Here is a 24,499-nt window from a genome sequence, read left to right on the forward strand (position 1 = left end):
GGCATGTTCCCACATGTGTACAATAATATTTTCAAATTGGTTTTAATCTGGCGATAAAATAGCTGACAAGGGTCATGTTTATATTAAAACTTAATCGTTAATAAAAAATTATATACAATAAATGTTGTAACGGAACAATCGGAACATTGTGAAATAATGGAATTTTAATCGTTTTAATCTTTTAAAAATTAATTAATTTTTAGGAGGTTTCTTTTTCTTGGCAAATCAACTGTATATTATATATTATATATTAATTTAAAAAAAAAAACGGTATTTAAAAAAAAAACAACAACATAATAATATTAAATTTATATCATTATTTTAATTGCAGCTCCAAGGTAATTTTTTGTTCAATATGTGTATTTAATTTTTGTTGTATGTGTGTGTCTACAATATATATATATATATATATATATATATATATATATATATATATATATATATATGTGTGTGTGTGTGTGTGTGTGTGTGTGTGTGTGTCTACAATATATATATATATATATATATATATATATATATATATATATATATATATATATATATATGATGAAAATAATGGAAATAGTATTCCGACAAAATAGAGAAAATAAAAAGGAACAAACCGTATTATGTGTTCATCAACGTTTCGTCTTTATTTCATCCAGAGGAAGTCTCGAAATAAAGACGAACCGTTGATGAACACATAATACGGTTTGTTCCTTTTTACTTTCTCTCTCTCTCTCTCTTTCTCTCTCTCTCTCTCTCTCTCTCTCTCTCTATATATATATATATATATATATATATATATATATATATATATATATATATATATATATATATACTAGCGAGACCTGTGAGAATTCCACTAGGGGCCCATTCATATGTAATATATTGATGTTGGCATTCTGTAGATGTGAATGGAGACACTCTGATATTATTGTAGCTCTTTTGTTAAAACTGCAAAAGTATTTATCTAAGCTAGCAGGGACGATATCAATATAGTTTACTTATTTGAACTTTTATGTTTCATAATAAATAGAAATGTCGATAAATGTAAATATATTTTGTTCAAATTTTGAAAAAATAAATATTGGGCGTGGGGCAGTGGGGCACGCACTAAAAAAAAAATATTTCCCCTTGTATATTTTATGGAAACTGCATTTTATATGTAATTTTATTCTAAAATGGATAAATATCGAAAATTTCACGAAAATCTGACCATTAGTTGATTTTTGCTAGATTTATTAAACACGGGTGAAATGCATACAACATGGGAACGTTATTTTAAAGCGCCAATTATGTAAACATGATTTTCGTCTCGCAATTTCATTATTTTCGTACGATGAATTTTTTTTTTTTTTAATTATTACTAGTTTATTTTGCCCTTCTTTTAAATAGTACAAAAGTTATATTGATAATATTAATTTATAATAAAGTTAGATCGTTTTACATAGGGGGGTAATTCTGGGTGACTTTTGGAGAGTACCTGAACAGATAAAAACCAAGTGTATTAAGTTTTGTAGGCCTATCTAATATCTTGAAAGTATTCAAAAAACCTACAATAGAACGTTTTTGTTTTACTAGCAAACTTTTATTTCTTTAATTCATATAACTTTTACTTTTAACATTACGTGTTGACATATGTAATTTAAACTTGATAGGAAAACAAATCCGCACACTTAACGGACATTTTTACACAAGGAACAAAATAATGATGACACCGTGTTATGAGGACCTTAACTTCTTTGTTCTCTAGCAGTTAGTTCTCTCTTTGAATAATTTCACGTTTAAATCGTGTTTTTTATCTTTTAATTTTAATTCTTTTATATTTTCATATATTTTATTTATAATTGAACACACAAAACAAAAGTTGTATCAATTTACTAAAGAAATCAAAACAAACAAAACAAATTTTCTGTTTTGAACACAAAAGAGAAAGAAATCGTCCTGGATTTTGGCTTATTTTTCATATTGAATTTTCTGGAATGAAAGGTAAGATTTTGCAATACTAAAAAAAATCATTCAATCACTTTTTCAATAATCTTAAACAATTAAATGGGATTTAATTATGATATCGCTGCTGTAAACAGTTCAAACTAAAATCCGACTAAAACAGTAGGCGATTATTAATATTTAATTTTAAGATTATGACATGATGAAATTTTTTAAGTAAAAATCATTTACTATTGCGTCCAACATATTTTAACACATATTTTCCTCTTGAACGATAAAAACGATAATCAAGTGTTTCATAACAATAGCTAGCCGTGTCAGAAACGTCAGTAAAAATTCGCGGTAAACACTGGCATATTTAGACTTACTGTCTTTCGAAGCTTATAACTTCTTCAAATGTTTTTTATATTTTATTCGCAGTTTTGAGCGAGGGGGTGTCAAAAATTCCAACAAAATTCTGATACACCTAATCAGTAGCTGCTTTCTGTCCATGTATGGCCCTATTTTGTAACAGCAGGTGTATCAGAATTTTTGGGGAATTTTTGACACCCCTAACACGAAACTGCGAATAAAATGTTAAAAAAAAACTCGTAATTTCTCTTTTAAAAGCGTGTTGTTTATTTTCTTTAGGTAATATACTTCCAAAATAAAATATTAAAGTTGTTTCAAAAATAATAGAAATATTATTTTTTATTAAAAAAAAAACAGTGTTTACAAAGTGCCTGCGCGCCTTCATGCAGCCATTTTTTTTTACGTAATGAAATCAATTGAATTTTACGAGTTAATGTTTTTTCAATTTTTAAACTTTAAAAATCTATCAAAATGTTTCTATTGGTTAAATTTTTACGATATTTTCAGGGTCAATGTAAGCATAAAATATTATGCTCTTTCCAATAAACCGAATATAATATTTTAAACAAACGTTTTTTTTTTAAATTCACTCCCCCCATTTTGTGTCTATTAAAATTTTAATGATCAATTTATGTACCCAAGTTTTATGTATCACAAATTGAAGATAAAAGATCAATAAATAATATATTGTAAATTAAAACAAAAAAGGAAGTGTTTCTTTTTTTTTGGGGGGGGGGGGAATTTACCTGTAAAGTCCAAAGTGTAAAACCTTACTTTTTTAAATACCATGTTGATTTTTTTCTTTATTGGAAGCCTATGTTCTGCTTATATTGTCCAGTTATTAATGGACGATGACGACAATTTTTTTCTATTTCATTCAATATTTTTTTAGATATTTAAAAAAAAAAATTCACTCGACAGAAAAGAATGAAAATATAATAAATCCAAAATTTATGTATTTCTTTGAGAAAAGAAACAAAAATTCCTTGGGTGTCTTTTTTTAAGGTAAAATCTTATAAGTAAAATTTGACTATTTTTAAACTATGAGAACACATATTTCTTCACGGACAAGGCTAGATGACTAATGCGAATGTGTGGTTTTTACTTCCTTCTGTCCATCCGTAGGTGAAAGCAATAAAAAGCTACTTCCGGTTTTCGATAAAAACGTAAAATTCTTGCATCATGGCACCTTTTCCAAATAGGCGTTTAAAAAAATTATTTTATTTAAAAAGTAAATGGACTTTAAAATATAAATATGGATAAATTCTTAACAATGAAGAATGGAACTACACATTGATTAGCAATTTTTATAGATAAGTGATTTTTTGGAATTTATATCGATTTTTTATAATCGACGTAAGTTGAATTTCGTTTGTTTTCTTCAATTTTATTTTTTAAAGAAAACCGATTTAAAAAACAAATATTGCATAATTTGCTATTAACCCTGTTATATTTTTAATTTGTACTTTGCTCCTTTAATTGAAAAAATAGGGTTTTAATTACATTTTTCAAGTAGTTATAAGCTTGGAAAGATAGGAGATCGAATTATTCAATATTTTTTTCACTTATTCGTAAGGTCGGTTGCTGACACACCTACAGCATCGATTATTCTGACATATTTACACATTTAAAACCTGCTTTTCTTAAGATTTGATGCGTAATACTTAATAGATTTTAACTTTAAATGGGTCATCGTGAAATAATAATAAAAACAAATATTTATATTGCTGTTACATGATAAGGGCTGTCTCCTTTTCATGTAAGTATAAAAATAGAGAAATTTAGTTAAAATGAAAGTGAAATAGAATATACGAAATTTGAACCTCGTAATTTAGGTTTAGAAATAGATTACGAGAGAGAATTAGCAAATGGAATGTAAAAAACAAACCATTGTTTAGCTTAGAGATAAAATAGTTTTAAGAAAAGAATGTGCATTGTCAATTCTGTTATGAAAATTCAATTGAAGAATGCAACTATAAGATAATTTAATAAACATGTTTTAACATATTGGAAATATAGGTTACTGGGAATATAGGTTAAAATTCCTTTTGTAAACAAAGGAAAAGGTTTTGGACACGCATTTCCAGAACACGTGAAAGAAGACACATGTTTTAACATGTGTATGACGTCATGGAAAATGGGAAGTTCTCGATATAGTTAGAAACTTTAAAGTAAAGCAGGGAGAAACTGAGGAGGGAGTCTGAGAGAGAGTCCGAGGATGAGAGACGACAGTCTGGGGTCCAGACGTGGGAGTCGAACATCTGGAAGTGAGACGGTCACCTTTGAAACATAGTATGTAAAACTTTGAATTCTTGACTAAGAAAACCACGGCCGGTCGGAAAAGAAATAAACCTATCATGATTTTTTATAAACGTCGTCTTTGTGTTGTAATTCTACCAAAAGGTAAAGTGATTATATGTCTTATATATCTGTGTTATAAAATGTCTTTATATGAATCTCTTCATAACACGAACACAGAACACATCATCCCTCTTAATAAGGCTCTCTCTTAATAAGACTTAACAACGAACAATAACAAACGACAACAACAAGAATAAGAGCAAGAATAATAATAACTAAATATAACATTGCTAATACACATTTTTTTTGTATTCTGTTTACAGCGACGATTTCATCATTTACTAAAATAAGATTTTTTTTATAAATAATTTAATCCTGTTAGCTTATATAAGAGAGCTGATTAAAAGTGTATAAATCTTCGATCAACAAAATCTTAAAAAATAAATTATATAAAATATGTTATATAATCCGACATTTAAATTTAAGTAAGAAAAATGGGTTCATTTTAGTATAATTTTTTTGATTTTCTGAGCAAACAATTATGTTTAAAGATATAATTTCATTTTAAGGTTTTCTAATGTAGAAACAAAGTGTTTTTTGTTGTTTATATTTGAAATTTGGTATTTTTGTTTTAGAAGTATGTTTTTTGCCGACCGATTGTTATCTTTATTTTGGCTAGATTTTTATAACGGTGTCGATTCTTATAAAGGGGAGTGTTATACACCAATTTTATATTTAATTTCTAAAGTTCCAAGATGTGTTATTGTTTTTCTTATATATATTTTAATTCTCATAAAAACTGAACAAAAATTAGTAAAAAACAAATAAAAATTGAAAAGATTTGTTTACTATCCTCATCCCAAAAATCTTTACCCCCCCCCCCCAAAAAAAACCTCTAGGTTTCATTCTCATAAATTGATTAGTACATAACAATATTAAAACTAATGTTATTTCAATTTTTTTGACAAGAGTCACGACTTATCAAGGCCTGAATTCCACTGGAGGATAAGTGTTAATAAATGCAATGTAGTAATAGTTAATGGTGTAGATTGGGAAGAATTTGGATTATTTAAAGAGATGGCTCAACAAGAACTTGTTTAGCTTAGACTTGAGGACTATAATATTGTAATTGGTTGGGAAGCAGGCCATGGGAACAGTGTTTCACATGCAGGCAGTTCTAGGAAATAAGCTTTGATTGTGGAATCTGCGTTCAGATTTAAGCACAGAATAAGAGTAGGGGAAATTGTTGATAGTGGTTGTAATTAGTCGAGTATTTTTGTGAACGTTTGGCAAGGGAGAATTTTAGATTGGAACTAAGACGAGCACTTGCCATGGACATAATAATAGATCTGAGAGAGGTTGGCAATGTCTCTTGTGGGAAAGAGGTTTCAGAGAAGAGAAGAAGACATCACCTACTTGGTTTCAAAGATAATGTGCTCCAAGCAACTCCTGCCAAGATGTGGCAATATTACTTAGCCTTTATACAGATAGATAATTGCTTTGGCAGTGAACTACCTATTTGAGCTGTAGGATGATCCATTTTTTCAGCGATGTTGGCAACAGAGTCGATGTATGTGTTCCATTTTAAATCAAGAGTGAAGGTCAGTTCAAGAAGCGTATCAAGACATGGAGCTTCCCCAAGAGGAGAGCCTTTCATTTCAATTAGGGCCAGACAGAGATCAGATCGATTATTATGAAAAGAGAGAAGCTTGCTTTTAGATACTTTAAAATTGACAAGTCACCATTTCCCCATTGCACTGTGTGATCAAAATGCCTAAAAATAGACAATAAACTAAACTTACATTGCAAATTCGGTCAAGTATGACGTTTGTTTTATGAACCCCAAGTCCCTTTCCTAAAGCATGTCCAAATTTAACTGATATGCAAAAAATTCAATCACTGAAATTACGAATAGATGAAGACGTGACACAAGATTACTTCTTTTATTATCAGGCTATTGGTGAATGCAGTCTCTTAGCATTTCACGGGGCATTTCAGATCACAGGCCTAACCAGAGATCCCTCCTCCGTTAGTGATGTACTCCAACCCACATATCCAAAGCTACATCAAGCAAAGCGACTCCCTCGTCAAAGCAAGCCAATCAATATAATCAGGACGACAGAAGAGTATCAGAAAGGCTTTCTTTTAATCTAAACAGGGTTTTCAATGTGTGATGACATTCCCAATAGAAGCGTGTATCTTCCACGTTTCATCTCAATCTGTAAGGCACCATTTTTCAGATTTTGTGTATGGAAGTAAAGCCCAAGTGTGTTGATAAATCTGAACAATTGTTATATTATATTTTATATTATAATTTTTTATCTATTAATTTGTGTGTGTATATTATTTGATGATGTAAAGGATGGTCGAAGTGTAATATATGTGCTTGTTATGCATGTATTTACGTGGCACAGAGGTTCTCCCAATGTGTATGGTATCAGGATAATTACTTGTGTAGAATAGTCGTATTCCAACCACTCAATAGTTACAGCGTCGATAAATTTAATTTTTTAAATTTATATTTTGTGTTTCTATGTTAAATATATAATTATATTTTTATGTAACCGATTTATATGTGTGTGTGTGTGTGTTCAGGGGTTCCAAATTGAAAAATAAAACTGTATGGGCGGAAAACTCTAGGTCTTTTTCAACCATCATCTTATCATGATAAATTGATAGTATAATGAAACATTTCGAAAAAAAAAGATTTGGGGAATTTGAAGTGCCAGGGCAAATGAAACTAAATAGCTGGGACAAGTATTGTGCTAACTTTGTTTTATTTCTGCTTCTTATGTATGTATATTATTGGCATAGATGCCTTCACCCCAATGTATATGATCTTGGGATTATTCCATGTTTAGAATAGACATATTTCAGCACAGAGTAGCTACGACCTTCTCAAATGTTTTAATATTTATGTTTTTTTTTGTTTGAAAATATTGGTTCTATGTTAAAGGTATCAACATTCATCTTCTTATGATAAATTTATAGTATAATTTAAAATGATGAAAATAAAAAACAATTCATTTTCTTATGATAAATTTAAAGTACAATACTTAAAATGATGAACATAAAAACATTTCATCTTATGATAAATTTATAGTATAATTTTAAATGACGAAAATAAAAACATTTCATCTCATGATAAATTTATAGTATTATCTAAAATTATGAAAATAAAAAACATTTCATCTTATGATAAATTTATAGTATAATTAAAAATGATGAATATAAAAAACATTTCATCTTCTTATGATAAATTTATAGTATAATTATAAATGATGAAAATAAAAACATTTCATCTTATGATAAATTTATAGTATAACTTAAAATGAAAAAAATAAAAAAACGTTTCATCTTCTGACGATAAATTTATTGTATAATTTAAAATAATGGAAATACGGAAACATTTCATATTATGATAAATTTATAATATAATTTAAAATGATGAAAATAAAAACATTTCATCCCATGATAAATTTATAATATAATTTAAAATGATGAAAATTAAAAAAAATTCATCTTATGATTAATTTATATTATAATAAAAAAAAATAGTGAAAAGAAAAAAACATTTCATCCTATGAAAAATTTATAGTATAATTTAAAAAAAACGAAAATTAAAAAATTATTTCATCTACTTATGATAAATTTATAGTTTAACTTAAAATGATGAAAATAAAAAAAAACATTTCATCTCATGATAAATTCATAATATAATTAAAAATGCCGACAATAAAATACATTTCATCTTATGATAAATTTATAATATAATTTAAAATGATGAAAATTAAAAAACATTTCATCTAATAAATTTATCGCATAATTTAAAATGATGAAAATAAAAATATTTCATCTTATAATTTAAAATGGTGAAAATGAAATATTTTATCTCATAATAAATTTATAGTATGATTTAAAATGATGAAAATAAAAACATTTCATCTCATGATAAATTTATAATATAATTTAAAATGACGAAAATAAAAACATTTCATCTTCCCATGATAAATGTATAGTATAACTAAAAATGATGAAAATAAAAAGAAATTTCATCTTCTTATGATAAATTAAAAATATAATTTAAACTGATGAAAATAAAAACATTTCATCTTATGATAAATGTATAGCATAATTTAAATTGATGAAAATAAAAAAACATTTCATCTTATGATAAATTTATCGTATAATTAAAAATGATGAAAATAAAAAAAACGTTTAATCTTATTATAAATTTATAATATAATTCTAAATGATGAAAATTAACAAAAAACATTTCATCTCATTATTAATTTATATTATAATTAAAAATGATGAAAATAAAAAACATTTCGTCTTCTTAGGATAAATTTAGAGTATAATTTAAAATTAATGAAATAAAAACATTTCATCTTATGATAAATTTATATTATAATGTAAAATTGTGAAAATAAAACATTTCATCTTAAGATAAATTTATAGCATAATTTAAAATGACTAAAATAAAAACATTTCATCTCATGATAAATTTATAATAATATAATTTTAAATGATGAAAATAAAAATACTTTCATCTTCTTATGACAAATTTATAATATAATTTTAAATGATGAAAATAAAAATCATTTCATCTTCTTATGATAAATTTAGAGTATAATTTAAAATGATGAAAATAAAAACATTTCATCTCATTATAAATTTATAATATAATTTTAAGTGATGAAAATAAAAATTATTTCATCTTCTTATGATAAATTTATAATATAATTTTAAATGATGAAAATAAAAATACTTTCATCTTCTTATGATAAATTTAGAGTATAATTTAAAATGATGAAAATAAAAACATTTCATCTCATTATAAATTTATAATATAATTTTAAATGATGAAAATAAAAATCATTTCATCTTCTTATGATAAATTTATAATATAATTTTAAATGATGAAAATAAAAACATTTCATCTCATTATAAATTTATAATATAATTTTAAATGATGAAAATAAAAATACTTTAATCTTCTCATGATAAATTTATAATATAATTTAAAATGATGAAAATAAAAATCATTTCATCTTCTGATAAATTTATAGTATAATTTTAAAATGATGAAAATAAAGAAATCTTTCATCTTCTGATAATTTTATAGTATAATTTTAAATGATGAAAATAAAAACATTTTATCTTTTGATCAATCTAAAGTGTCATTTAAAATGACGGAAATAAAAAAAATGTATTTTGGGAATTTAAAAATTAAAAACTTATGATAAATAATTAAAAATTCGTAGATTTTGTTGCATGTGAAAAGAAAAAAGTCAAAACTCCCAAAGCAATTTAACACAATTATGCACTGCTTCCGCATATCATATTGCAATAGAAGTAGATTTAAATTAAAAAAAAATGTTTTTGTGTAATATGCTGTCTGTTTACTGGCACAGCATCGATTTTCTTACCAAAATACTGACCAATAGCAATGCCGGAAGTTGGAGAAGAAGAGAGATTCTTGGGTCTTGAACCTTCCTTGTTTAATGCTTAATGGAATGGACTGTCTTACACGCGTTTGCAAATGCAAGGAAGTACACCCCCACATAACCAACAACAGTACTTGAGTGGAACACTATCTTTGCAAAAAAAAAAAACAACGGCAGTTCATATATTATATACTAAATACAAGCAAATAGAGTAGAAGCAATTAATACTATTTCTAACAATCTGCTTATTCACTTTTAAACTATAGTCGCTTATCCAAGATAATTTTAAATAAACTGTACATTTTAAAGACTCAAAATATTTAAGATGATCGGAAATCTGCAACCTTTTTGTTAATACAGTTATTAATAAGTTCTTCCAAATAATCATGATTAATGAATAATTCCCTGATCCTCTCTAGTACGGAGTCCAGTCTTCAAAGTGAATAAATTATGAGGATTCTTTTGTATACATGTATAAATCAGGCTGGTTTTTTTTTAATTTTTATACAAACGAAGACCAATTCACAAACAGGGCAGTAAAAGTTGGCTTCCTGTATATGGTAGTGAGACAGCAATCTCTTGAACGTCTAACAAGGACAAGGAAAGAAGTTGTCCTTCTTACTTTCCATCGTGAACTATAGAGCTCTATGAAGAGATTGGAAGTAAAGAATGTTGACGCTTCACAATGCGATACAAACATAGCAAAAGTGTAATATATAGTAGTGCTTGTAATTTCAGAACCAAACAATTGATTTTTAATAAGTGATGAAAAAATCAGCTAATGTTTGGGGCCAATTAACTCCCTATTTCGACCTTATTGACCTGATAAACTCGCCCGTTTTAGAGCACAAACATATACGTTCTATAAATATTTCATTAGAAAGATAAGAAGGGGTTATGCGACCACCATAAAGTGCGTAGGTACATATACGTATTGTATATTTCTAGAGTGGAGACAAAAAAGTTTTTTAATAAAAGTTTCTGTATTTAGATAACATCTTATGAACCGAATCGAATCAATCATAAATAGACATAATCGTGCAGATTTGTTTACAAATATAAATATAAGAATTTGACTTTAACGACCTTAAAATGCGTTTTATTCCAAACAAAGGTGCTGTGCTCAATTGAAGCATAACTATATCTGTGTTCTAAGTCAAATCGGAGGCCTGCAATATAAATGCTGGAGTCCCCCAGGGGTCAATCCTGGGCCCAACTCTCTTCCTGATCTACATCAATGACCTCCCTAAACACATACTTAAATCATTTGTTGACATCTATGCTGATGACACAACCATCTACAGCAACACATCAAAGGCTGTAAATGACAAAGTTCTCTCTGATTCTCTCTCCTCTGATCTCGAGCGCGTGGTTCAGTGGGGGAAGATGTGGCTGGTTACTTATAATGCATCCAAAACCAAACTCCTATCCTTACATCATCAACGCTCTGATCCCCAGCTGGCATCAATTGTGATGGATGGCTCTCGTCTGGGTGAGGCTCCGTGTTTTGACAAGCTTCTGGGTTTGACCTTTACTCCTGATCTGAAATGGAACATGTACATCCAGTCTGTTGCCAAGGTCGCTGGAAAGATGGTGGGATCCTTCTACCGCTCCAGAAGATATCTCACTACTGATGCAATTCTCTATCTATATAAAAGCCAAGTACGGATGGAATACTGTTGCCATATCTGGGCAGGAGCTGCTAAAAACAGCCTATCCTGCCTTGACAGAGTACAAAATAGACTTTGTGGCTTAGTGGGGGATGCCCTTTTCTCTACCCTGCACAGAAGAGACGTTGCGAGCATGTCTTTGTTTTATCGTTATTTCCATGGCAGATGCTCGTATGAACTCCAATCTCTGGTCCCCCCTCGCCAATCTTTCACGAAAAACACCCGTCTAGCTGAATCCACTGTTAAAAATTTCCCCCACTCTATATCTGTGCCTAAATCAAAACACGGATTCCATGAACAAAGCTTCTTTCTTAGAACTGCACGCCTGTGGAACTCTGTTCCGTCTGCCTGCTTCCCTCCGGACTACAACTTGGATGTCTTCAAGTCCAATGTTAACAAATTCCTAATGAACCGCCCCCTTAAGTAAACACTTCAGCAAATCTCCTCACTAACTTAATGTACTTGCAATAACCCTTATCCCTGAGTGGCTTCCGGGCCTTGATAAGTGGTGACCACTGTGTAAAAAAACAAAAAAAACTTACCTACATTTGTTTCTAGAAATATTATGAGTTAAAATATTGAAATAATTAATTATTTGAGAAAACAAAACCTTAATAGAAGTGAGGGTTTCGTCTTTAGTTATATTAGTAAGGTAAATACAGAAATATAGGCCCTTGGATAAAACTCGAATTTGCTCATTAATGTCTATAATTAGGATTGTCTATAATTTTACCGTAAATATTTTTTCTTATTTTCTACAATTTGTAAGAATGCCTTTGCTGAGTTCATTAATCTAGTGTTAACAATATTTTTATTGTAAATATTTAAATGCTTTTCATTAATCTAGTGTTGACAATATTTTTATTGTAAATATTTAAATGTTTTTCATTAATCTAGTGTTGACAATATTTTTACTGTAAATATTTAAATGTTTTTCATTAATCTAGTGTTGACAATATTTTTACTGTTAATATTTAAATGTTTTTCATTAATCTAGTGGTGACAATATTTTTACTGTAAATATTTAAATGTTTTTAATTAATCTAATGTTGACAATATTTTTACTGTTAATATTTAAATGTTTTTCATTAATCAAATGTTGACAATATTCTTACTATAAATATTTAAATGTTTTTCATTAATCTAGTTTGATAATATTCTTACTGTAAATATTTAAATGTTTTTCATTAATCTAGTGATGACTATATCTTTACTGTAAATATTTTACTTTGTTTCTACAATTTGTTAGAAAGCATTTGCTGAATTTATTAATCTACTGTTGACAAACCTTTTACTGTAAATATTTAAATGTTTTGGGGTAAAACATTTAGAAATATATTAAAACATAATGGACACTAAATTCTCTGTAGCTCTCATCATATCTTTAGAAAACTGAATATGAATGGGAATACTAAAAATTGAGTTTCATTTATTTGCAGATGTTCCTGCTTGAACGACTTTGTTGAATTTGAATTGACCATTACTTTCTGTAAGATTTACTGGTGAAAACATGTATTCCTGTAATGTATGTGAATATTCTTGTTCTGCTAAATCAACGTTAGTGCGACATATTAGAAGTCACACTGGAAAAAAGACATATTCTTGTAAAGTATGTGATTATTCTTGTACTGCAAAATGTGAATTATTTACACATATAAGAACTCACACTGGTACAAAGCCATATTCCTGTAATATATGTGAATATTCTAGTTTTTTTAAAGCAAGCTTAGTGAAACATATAAGAACTCACATTAGCGAAAAGCCATATTCTTGTGAGGTGTGTGAGTATTCTTGTTCTTGTAAAGCAAGTTTAGTCATGCATATGAGAACTCACACTGGTGAAAAACCATATTCTTGTGAATTCTGTGACTATTCTTGTGCTGTTAAATCAAATCTAGTTGCACATATAAGAAGTCACACTGGCGAAAAACCATATTCTTGTAATATCTGTGAATATTCCTGTACTGGAAAATATCAATTGTCTAAACATATTAGAACACACACTGGGGAAAAGCCATATTCTTGTGATATATGTGAATATCATTGTTCTGTTCAATCAAGTTTAATTGTGCATATGAGAACTCACACGGAGGAAAAGCCATATTCTTGTGAGATATGTGAGCATTCCTTTTCTGTTCAATCAAGTTTGGTGACACATATGAGAACTCACACTGGTGAAAAACCATATTCTTGTCAAATGTGTGAATATTCCTGTTCTCAGAAACAAGCTTTACTGAAACATATGACAACTCACACTGGGGAAAAGCCATATTCTTGCAAAATATGTGACTATTCTTGTTCTGTTAAATCAAGTTTAGTGACACATATGAGAACTCATACTGGGTCTAAACCATTTTCCTGTGAAAAATGTGCTCATTCTTGTTCTACTAAATCAAATTTAGTTATACATATGAGAACTCACACTGGGGAAAAGCCATATTCATGCGAAATATGTGACTATTCTTGTTCTGTTAGATCAAGTTTAGTGACACATATGAGAACTCATACTGGCTCTAAACCATATTCCTGTGAAAAATGTGCTCATTCTTTTTCTACTAAATCAAAGTTAATTATGCATATGAGAACTCACAGTGGTGAAAAGCCATATTCATGTCCAAAATGTGATTATTGTTGTTCTGTTAAAGCAAATTTACTGAAACATCTGAGGACTAAAAAATGCAGTAGAGGTCGAAAACATGATAATCCAAAAAAGGTTAATATTTTGTAAAGCAAACAACAGAAATACAATGAATTTCTTTATTACATTTTTCAGCACATAATAACCTCCTAATGGTTTATATGCCATAAATTAAAAACAAAACCAAACAATAATTTTTTAAATGTAAACATCGGAAATAATTCTTGTAATGAATAAACAACTTGTTCCATGAAAACCTTTTCACACTTCACAGTAAATATAATACAAAAAGTGTTAACATAAAACGATCAAGTAAACGTCTTTAGTGACATATTTTTAAGATATAAAATTATTTAAAAATTGTTGATAGAAAAAAACAAGAAAAACAAATTTGAAATTAAAAATCTGTTGAAGGTAAACTGCATTAAAAATAATACATAACATTCAGGAACATGCAGAATATAAAATGCGTAAAAAATGCATTAAAATTTTCAAAAATGACTGGATTCAACATATGACTGAAAAATTGTTGATTGAATAAAACAATAAAACCAAAAATTCAAAACATACAGAAGATAATCTGCAGGAAATAATACAATTTTATTTTCAAGATTACTGGATTTCAATACATGAGTGAAAAATTGTTGATTGAACAAAACAAGCAAATATACTTAAAACTCAAAACAGGAAATAATGCATGAGAAATTCGATTCGATATATCGAACAAAACTTGAAATTCAAGAACCAACCAAGGAAATAAAGCATACTTTTTTTTCAAAATTACTGGATTCAACATATGACTGAAACATTGATTGAACAAAACAAGTAAACTAAACATTAAATTAAAAAAACCTGCATAAAATAATGCATTTTTTTTTCAAAATGACTGAATTAAATAAGGTAAGCTGCATGAAATAATGTATATTTTTTTTTCAAAATTACTGGATTCAACATATGACTGAATAAGTTTTAATTGAAGAAAACAATCAAACCAAACTTAAAATTAAAGAACATAAAGAAGATGAGCTGCATGAAATATTGCATAAACATTTTTTTCAAGATTATTGAATTCAATACATGACTGAAATATTGTTGATTGCATAAAACAAGCAAATATACTTAACATTCAAAACATGCAGAAGATAAGCTGCAGGAAATAATGCATGAGAAATTCGATTCGATATATCAGACAAAACTTGAAATTCAAGAACCAACCAAGGATAAACTGCATGAAAATACATAACATTCAAGACCATGCAGAATATAAACTGCGTAAAAATACATTAAAAATTTTCAAAAATGAATTGAACAAAGCAATCAAACCAAATTCAAAATTCTAGAACATAAAGAAGATAAGCTGTATGAACTATGCCACATTTTTTTACAAAATTACTGGATTCAGCATATGACTTAAAATTATTGATCGAACAAAACATGCAAACCAAACTCTTGTAATATTTATGGATCTTTATTTAGAAAAAAAAAACATTAGTTCAACACATTATTAAACTTAGTTTCTTTCTTTTGTCAGGCTTATATCTTTATTAATTATATCTTGTTTTCACTTTTTCCTTTTTTATTTTGGTGTTTTGTATCTGGTGTTTTCTACAATATGTCAGGGAAAGTTGATTACTTGGCCTTTTGGTCAAGATCAAAGTGTAGTATCTGTTCTTCAGATGCTGCACTTCCATTTCTTGTTCTCTTTCGGTGGAGGATCAGTCCTTCACGACTGAGACATTTTTTTACTTTTGTTCCTTTTCTCCACATTAAAAAACGACCCTGGTGTCTAACTCTGTCCCGTGGGGAGGCATTGTAAATAGGTACAATATGTCTTTGTTGTCCTGAGAAAGTATGGCAGTCTCATACAGGGAATTCTGTCTTGCTATCTTTCTATGGGGTTTTTGAGATTCGTCAGTGGTGCATCTTTGGCAGAGCTGTTCTGTTTACATCCATCGAATTCACTGACCACCTACATCAGTGAAAAATAAATTTGCTATTTACACTGGGGTTTACTTGGGAGAGTTGTATGAAATAATGCATAAAAACTTATCAAAATTACTGGATTTAACATGTGATTGAAAATTTGTTGATCAAACAAAATAAACAAAACTTAAAATTCAAGAACATGCAAAAAATAATCTGCATGAAGTAATGCATAAAATTTTATTTTCCAAATTATTGGATTCAACATGAAAAATTGTTGATTGAATAAAAAAAAGCAAACCAAACTTAAAATTCAAGGACATAAAGAAGATGAGCTGCATGAAATATTGCATAAACATTTTTTTCAAGTTTATTAAATTCAATACATGACTGAAATATTGTTGATTGCATAAAACAAGCAAATATACTTAACATTCAAAACATGCAGAAGATAAGCTGCAGGAAATAATGCAGGAGAAATTCGATTCGATATATCAAACAAAACTTGAAATTCAAGAACAAACCAAGGATAAGCTGCATGAAATAATGTATAAGTCTTTTTCTCCAAATAACTGGATTCAGCAGATGACGGAAAAATTGTTGATTAACAAAACAAGCAAACCAAACTCTCGCCATATTTGTAGAAGTTCTTTTATTCAGAAAAAAATCATATTAGTTCAACACTTTATTAAACTTAGTTTTTTTCTTATGTCAGGGGAATATCTTTATTATATTTTTTTCAATTTTTACATTTTTTATTTCAGTGTTTTTTGTCGGTCAAGGTTTTGGCGTTCTCAACAATATACAAGGGAAATATCTTTGTCGTTCTGAGAAGGTATGGTGGTCTCATATAGGGAAGTTTGAGTTGCTATCTTTCTAGGGCGTTTTAGAGATTCTTCAGTGTTACATCTTTGGCAGAGCTGTTCTGTTTAAATCCATCGAATTCACTGCCCAACTGCTTCATCAAAAAACAACTTTGCTATTTATACTGAGAGTGTGGTCGGATAAGAATGTGATTTCCTTATCCAAGAACAAACATGATTCTATGTATGTGCTAATCAGTCAAGGTTATCGGATCAACTCTTTTGATTTAACAATTTCTTGTCATCAGTTTAGATATCAAAGATAATTAGCAATTCCCTTCTTTTCCACTGCAATTAATCATTAATAAATTAATTGAAAATAACTATTTTACCAAAACAAGTAGTGAGCTCATTTTCTTTGGTCAATGTGTTAAGTACATTATGAAATCTTCAACACATCCTCTGAAATCGAATCGAAGCAGCATTTCTAATTTTGCTCGGAAATATATTTAACCAGAGCAGTTACTTATTTGTCAATGTAGTCCAGTAAGGGTGTGATTTCTCTTTCGATCAACCAATTAATTCACACTACCTTGACTCTCACTGAAATATAATTGATCAACAACCCTTTAATCTGACCCGAACTTCCAATGACAAATTCCACATCAATTGAAATCTCAAAACCACACAACATTTACCATTTTGCTTGGAAATATCTTTAAACAAAACAATTTCTTACTTTTTGTTATTCTCGTCTGGTCGGTGTATCCATACTATTACACAAACATACACACCCACCTGATATCTACTAGTGGATGTATCTACTATAATCAGGTCCTCTGGGTATTACAGCAATTAACAGACAGCTCACTTAGTTTAGGGGTTAAATCCCACAGTACTAGCTACACGAAAGGCAGTACAGTTCCGATTAAGTGACAGCCTTACAATTACATGCGATCACACACCATCAATTATGACTATACATTTCTTATGGCATATGTAAAAATAACATTTTTAAATTTCTCTTGTTCTTGTGAATTAAGTTTATTAACACGTATGCAAAAACTAGTAAATTATTTGTAATGAAAAAGAAACATAATTGGACTATTTTTACAAAACAATATATTTTGCTGTTGAAAATGCTCAACATACTTTACAGAACTTGTGAAAAGTAGTGTGGAATGGAGATGATGGGATGACAATTCCAAGCTAAACTAATTATTGCAGAATATGTGACAGAATACAAAAATATTGCTTTTTTCCAACTTTATAATTTTTATAATCTTTTATGCAATTAGTTGTGTGCAGTAGTTTATAGAATTCACTCTCCTGTTATTTTCTCATCCTACCATGTGTAACTCACAAATTACCAGCTTTAAATATGAAAGAAAATAAGGTTATAAGCATTGAAGTTTTTGAAAAACACTCGAACTCAATGTATTTTTGTCAGAAATACAATTTTAATGTTAAAATAAAATTGTGCCATTCAATTTCGTTTTATTGTTTTTTTGTATTGAAGTTTTCAGAAAAGTCAAACTCAAATTTATTTTTATTTTCGTAATTCAAGTTACAAATTGCTATATCGAAATAAAAAAGAACAACCTCAATTGTCATTATTACTTTTATGTAGAGTCATTCAAAACCCAGGACGAATACTACATAGACGAACTTCTCGTCAATGCTTCATCTTATCTTTCCTTACGTCAGTTTATATTACAATTATTATGATGGTAGTTGTTATTAGTTTTGTTTATGCTTATTACTATTATTCTTATCACTATTATTATTATTATTATTATTATTTCCAAAATTTGAAATTAACATTATTCTTATTATTTTCACTTTTTGTATTATAAATATTAATATTACTATCTATTATGAATATATTATTGTAGTTATTTTTATTATTCTATTATTACGGCTATAATTACTTTTGATTTATTTACTTATTCCTATCCCTATATATATAAAATGAGCTCATTTTCCCCTCTGATTTTGACCTTAATAGGATCAAGAATCAATACATTGCATGCAAATGTAATATGCACAAACTGCAGCACAATTTCTGAGGTGTGTTATAGGGCTATTACCTTTCCACTTCCTCGATAATCGTAGATTCCTATATTTTTTCTGCTGGGAGTTCACTGACAAAATCGGTTAAAATCAATGGAAGTAGTAAAATCTTTTCTCTCTAATAAATTCCTCTGCCACCACTTACACCATTGCGGGATCCTTCAGAAGGGACAGTTACAAAGCAACACTGGTTTGGGTTTTCTTTACTTCCTAGTTGCTTAAAAGACATGGAATGGAATTTTAACGTCCCTTTTCGTTCCATGCTTTCTACTGGGTGAAACGCACCATTGACGTAACCGAATCAAATGGTTATTCATGCCATTTTTTCCGCTTTATTTCGTTTTGTAGTTGATTAAAAAAAAACTGGAATGGAATTTTAATGTTCATTTTTGTTCTATGCTTTCTACTATCTGAAACGTACCAGAGACTTAACCGAATAAAAGGGTTATTTATTCTATTCTTTTTTTTTTCGCTTTTCACTGTTTTTTGTTTTGCTTTTCCGAACACGTTCATCATTTTTCCCCTGATTTTTGGATTTTGTTTTTCCGATTTCTTTTTAAAGAAGTTTCACATTTGTTTGTTTTTTTTTTTCGTTTTGGTTTCGCCGATTTTTTTAAAGAAGTTTAACATCGTTCTTTTTTAATTATTTAAACAGGGTTATTACTTCACTTATTCTTTACTTTACCCTCCCTCCTTACACACACACACCTCCAAACAACCGGGCAACGCCAGGTGCACTTGCTAGTATATATATTTCGATTCAATGAGATTTTTAATTTTAATCTTCAACAAAAATCAATTAACCAAAACCATTTAGCATTTGACATTGGCTTTTGATATCTTTGATATTTTTAAAATTTTTTCTTGGGAATTAGGTTTAGTGAATTAATTTATAATTATAGTCTCGTCTATAAATTAAGTTTTCTTGCATAGTATTAGCAAAAGCTTTTAATATCGGATTAGTTTCTCATAATACCATTTATAACACACAAATTATTAGTTTTAAACAATTTTTTAAAATTATTTCGTTTAATTTCGTCTTTTTTTCTTTCGGATTTACGTTTTATAACAGTTAGAATGCTAGAATCTTTAAAATATTTCAGTTAGAATGTATAAGGTAACAGATGTATACAAACAATTGCACTTAAAGGGAATGCTAGAATCTTAAAAATATTTCAGTTAGAATGTATAAGATAATAGATGTATACAAACAATTGCACTTAAAGGGAATGTTAGAATCTTTAAAATATTTCAGTTAGAATGTATAAGATAACAGATGTATACAAACAATTGCACTTAAAGGGAATGCTAGAATCTTTAAAATATTTCAGTTAGAATGTATAAGATAACAGATGTATACAAAGAATTGCACTTAAAGGGAATGCTAGAATCTTTAAAATATTTCAGTTAGAATGTATAAGATAACAGATGTATACAAACAATTGCACTTAAAGGGAATGCTAGAATCTTTAAAATATTTCAGTTAGAATGTATAAGATAACAGATGTATACAAACAATTGCACTTAAAGGGAATGCTAGAATCTTTAAAATATTTCAGTTAGAATGTATAAGATAACAGATGTATACAAACAATTGCACTTAAAGGGAATGCTAGAATCTTTAAAATATTTCAGTTAGAATGTATAAGATAACAGATGTATACAAACAATTGCACTGACACACCTACTGCACTGGTTAAGGCGACGTCAATAAAAAAGTAAAATTCCGACAACACTTTTCTTAGTAATTGTCTGTATTTTTTAGATGAGGTGTTTTCATTTATTGAAATTGTCGGACTGACTTCCTCAACTTGGTTGTTATAGTCACAACGTTTCGGCCGTTTTGCCCTCCGGCCTTTATCAGGTAAACACTTTTCTTACATCATGCGTTTTTGTGCATGCTCATAGTAAAGTGATTTTCACATTGTGGAGTAATCTTTTGCGGACATTCGAAATGATTTTTTTTCTCCAAACTTTATGTTACATAGTTTTTAATACTTTTAATTGATCTAAGAGATTATGTTTTCACGAGCGGTTTACAAAAAAAACAAAACAAAAAAAAAAACAGTTTTATCTTTTAGTTTTTAAAAATTTTTTTTTGTTTTTTTGGAGAGAGGTATTAAATTATAGAACTATTTTAACAGGTGTTTCTGACGTTAACAAAGCAGAATAACCGTTTAATATTTCACACAAATTCTATTTACATTGGGGAGGGGGTTCTATATAGGTTTTATAATTGTATACCCTCCTCCCCACAAAAAGAAAAGGACGAAAAACAAAAAAATATGTTTTTTGTAAACTGCTAGTGAAAACTTAATATTTCATGTCAATTAAGCATTAAAAACTATGTAACAAGAAAATGAACATTTTTTGTTTTGAAAACTTGTTATTTCAAATGTCCGATAAAGATTCCTCCGTGCTGTGACAAGTAACTTTACTACACGTGAACGCATTATGTAAGAAAAGTGTTAACAAAGGTGGTGAATGAAGCAAATACTCCCAGGGTCTAAGGGCTAATACCATGCAAACAATAAACTTGCAACGGGTTTAAATGCCAGATTTGTGTTCAGGAGCCTCGGTAAGCCCTAAAAACAAAAACTAGAATGATTGGTGTTGTGTTAAAATTAAAATAAACATTTACCAAATCTTTTTTAAAAATCCTATATATTGTTTAAAATAAATAAAAATCGTTTTTTATTATCTAAAAAAAATATGTTTCTATTGCTTATTTTCTGCTAATTTAAAACATACCAGTGATTAGGGAAATTTGTTTTTTTTTTATGCGGTATAGGGTTCCAGACCATTATGTCAATCTTGTCTTGAGGAATATGCTGGATTATCACACCATCAATGATTACTAAACTACCATCTTATGTTCATTAACGCGTATCCTCGAATGACCTTCGAGCCTTGATAAGTGATAACTTTCATATGAAAAAGCACATTTAATTATTTAATATTTGATATAGAAATAACTATGTAATTGAAAAGGTCATCATGACCTAAAAATAAAATGACCGAGAAGCACACATTGACATTACCAAGTGAGGACGTTTGGGGTTTAGATGCTTTTAGGGCACAACCTAAGAAAATAAATAATTCAATACAAGCTTCTGAAATGACGAACACAACAACTTCATAAAATGTAACACAGCAAAGGTTTATTAAGGAGAATGTGTACCAGGTGATATATTTCTGGTCAAAACCTGAACTCTGGCTACCTAGTGCTATCACAGTAGTTATTCCAGTGGAATCGTCAATTCCGGTTGAAATAACACCGAGGTGGAGAGATCGAAGAAAAAGGGTCCGTTCCGTTTGGTGTCTTTCTCAGTAAGGAAGAGTTCTTATGCTTCAAACCGGATGCTGGCCAATTTCCTAGGGGATAGGAAAGGATCAATGCGCCGCACCCCTGATTGGTCAATATGTGGCCAAATAGCACAGAGGAGAGGCATTGATTCATAAAAGAAACAGTTCCATTTGTTTCTGCTACATAACCCCCTGCTTAGGCTGAAAGCCGACAGAGAAGAAGGTAGCATAACAAATAGCGAAAAATAAACATTTCATTTTATTGTATTTATTTTTACAAGAAAGAACAAAATGTTCTTACTTTTCTGTGAAAAGTTGGAAAATATTTGCAACTTTTTGTAATAGAATATTCTTTTTTTTTTTTTAAAGAAGGGAAACAAGGAAAAAAATATTTTCTTAACAGAAATACAAAGTTATACACAGTCTTTTCGGCCAATGTACCCGTCGACCACTACGTCTAGTGGTGACATGATTGTCTTCATTTGGAGAATTTACTTTAGGTGTATGCATATTTTGATGCTGTTTGAAAGTAGGGGGAATGTGTGGCTCGTGTGTTTTGTGTCAAGAAAGTCTTTTTTTACTCTATCGATAGAGACAGTTTCTCTTTTACCACTGATATCTAAGGTAAAAAGTTTATCAGTATGTGAAAGCATGCGATAGAGGCCAGTATAAGGTGAAGTTAGGGGGACTTTCACGGCGTCCTTTCAAAGAAAAACATGAGTCAAAGACGAAATGTCCTTTGGGACCGAAGGTCTAATGGTCTGTTCCCTAGTGTGCATCAGTGGGAGCTCATTAAAATAAGCTCACGTTCTGTTGACACACAGAGCTGAATCGTTTGTTATTAAATTTATCGGGCTCAGCATTTGGCCTGGCAACGATAGAGGTACTCGATAGACAAGTTGAATGAAGAGTATCCCAGGTCCTCTGATAGCAGCATGACAGCCAAGAAGGACAACCGGTACATATTCGCTCCATCGCTGTTGGTCAGGATAAGCACGTAGCTGCTTTCAATTGGCGATGAAAGCGGTCAAGCATCCCGTTAGAAGCAGGGTGATAGCTAGTAGTGCGAATACGTTGGATCCCTGGAGAGTTCCTGGAAGAGGTGGGATTCAAACTGTATGCCACGATCAGTGGTGATGGTGGTGGGAACTCCATAATGCGATATCTAGCCTGATATAAGGGCTCGCACTACGGACTCAGTCTGTGAGGGAAATGACTTCAGGCCACCGTGTGAAACCGTCTATAAACGTCAGGAGATAAGTAAATCCCTGACTGACTGGCTAAGGTCAAACCAGGTCGATGTGCGCATGGCTAAATTGAGCGTCTGAAGTGGTGAATGTTCCAAGGGGTGCACGGATATGCTTGTGCACCTTTGACTTTTGGCAGGATACACAGGAACGTTTCAAGGCAGTGATATCACGCGTCATATTTGGCCAGAAAAATATAGTTGTAATTATCTTCACTGTGACTCTGCATCCGGGGTGTGCCAGATTGTGTAGGATGTCTAAAACAACTCTACAATGAGTCAATGGAACAAATGGTCGAGATGAATCCGTTGAAGTGTCACAAATGATCTGCATGTTCGCGGTAGGCACAGGTAGGTATGCGAATTTGCAAGTTGTAAATTCAGGTGACAACGGATCCAATGTGTCCAGGCTTGGCTGGTCTAAGGTCTTCTGCTGCAAGTCGGTATCCGATGATGAGGACAGAGAATTAATAGGAAAGCGAGACAAAGTGTCTGCCGCAGCATTCTGCTCACCTGAGATATTTCGGATATCACTGGTAAATTGCGAAACAAAATCCAAGTGGCGTGTTTCGCGGGGAGAATATTTGTCCGGCTTAGAACGCAGTGCATATGTAAGCAGACACTGATCAGTGTAGATCACAAATTGACAGCCCTCGAGTGAATGTTGGAAGTGTTTCACTGCGAGGTACATTGCCAGGAGTTCACGGCCAAACATGCTGTAACGTTGTTCTGCCGGTTTCTGCTGTCTCGAAATGTATACAAGATGTTGTAACTGTTGTTGGTGCTGCTGTTGCAACACTGCACCT

At 29.8% G+C, this 24,499-nt stretch overlaps 1 long non-coding RNA gene across 1 annotated transcript; it reads left to right on the forward strand.

The window, feature by feature from the left end:
- The first annotated feature begins 1,720 nt into the window (after window positions 1-1,720).
- On the forward strand, window positions 1,721-19,598 carry LOC145239925 (uncharacterized). Its single transcript, XR_013862414.1, has 2 exons — window positions 1,721-1,971; window positions 13,144-19,598. It is a non-coding gene; the product is annotated as an uncharacterized LOC145239925 (long non-coding RNA).
- The last annotated feature ends 4,901 nt before the right edge of the window (window positions 19,599-24,499 follow it).

Source organism: Euprymna scolopes, chromosome 19, assembly GCF_053919585.1.
Source record: "Euprymna scolopes isolate OS-2025 chromosome 19, ASM5391958v1, whole genome shotgun sequence".
NCBI lineage: Eukaryota > Metazoa > Mollusca > Cephalopoda > Sepiida > Sepiolidae > Euprymna > Euprymna scolopes.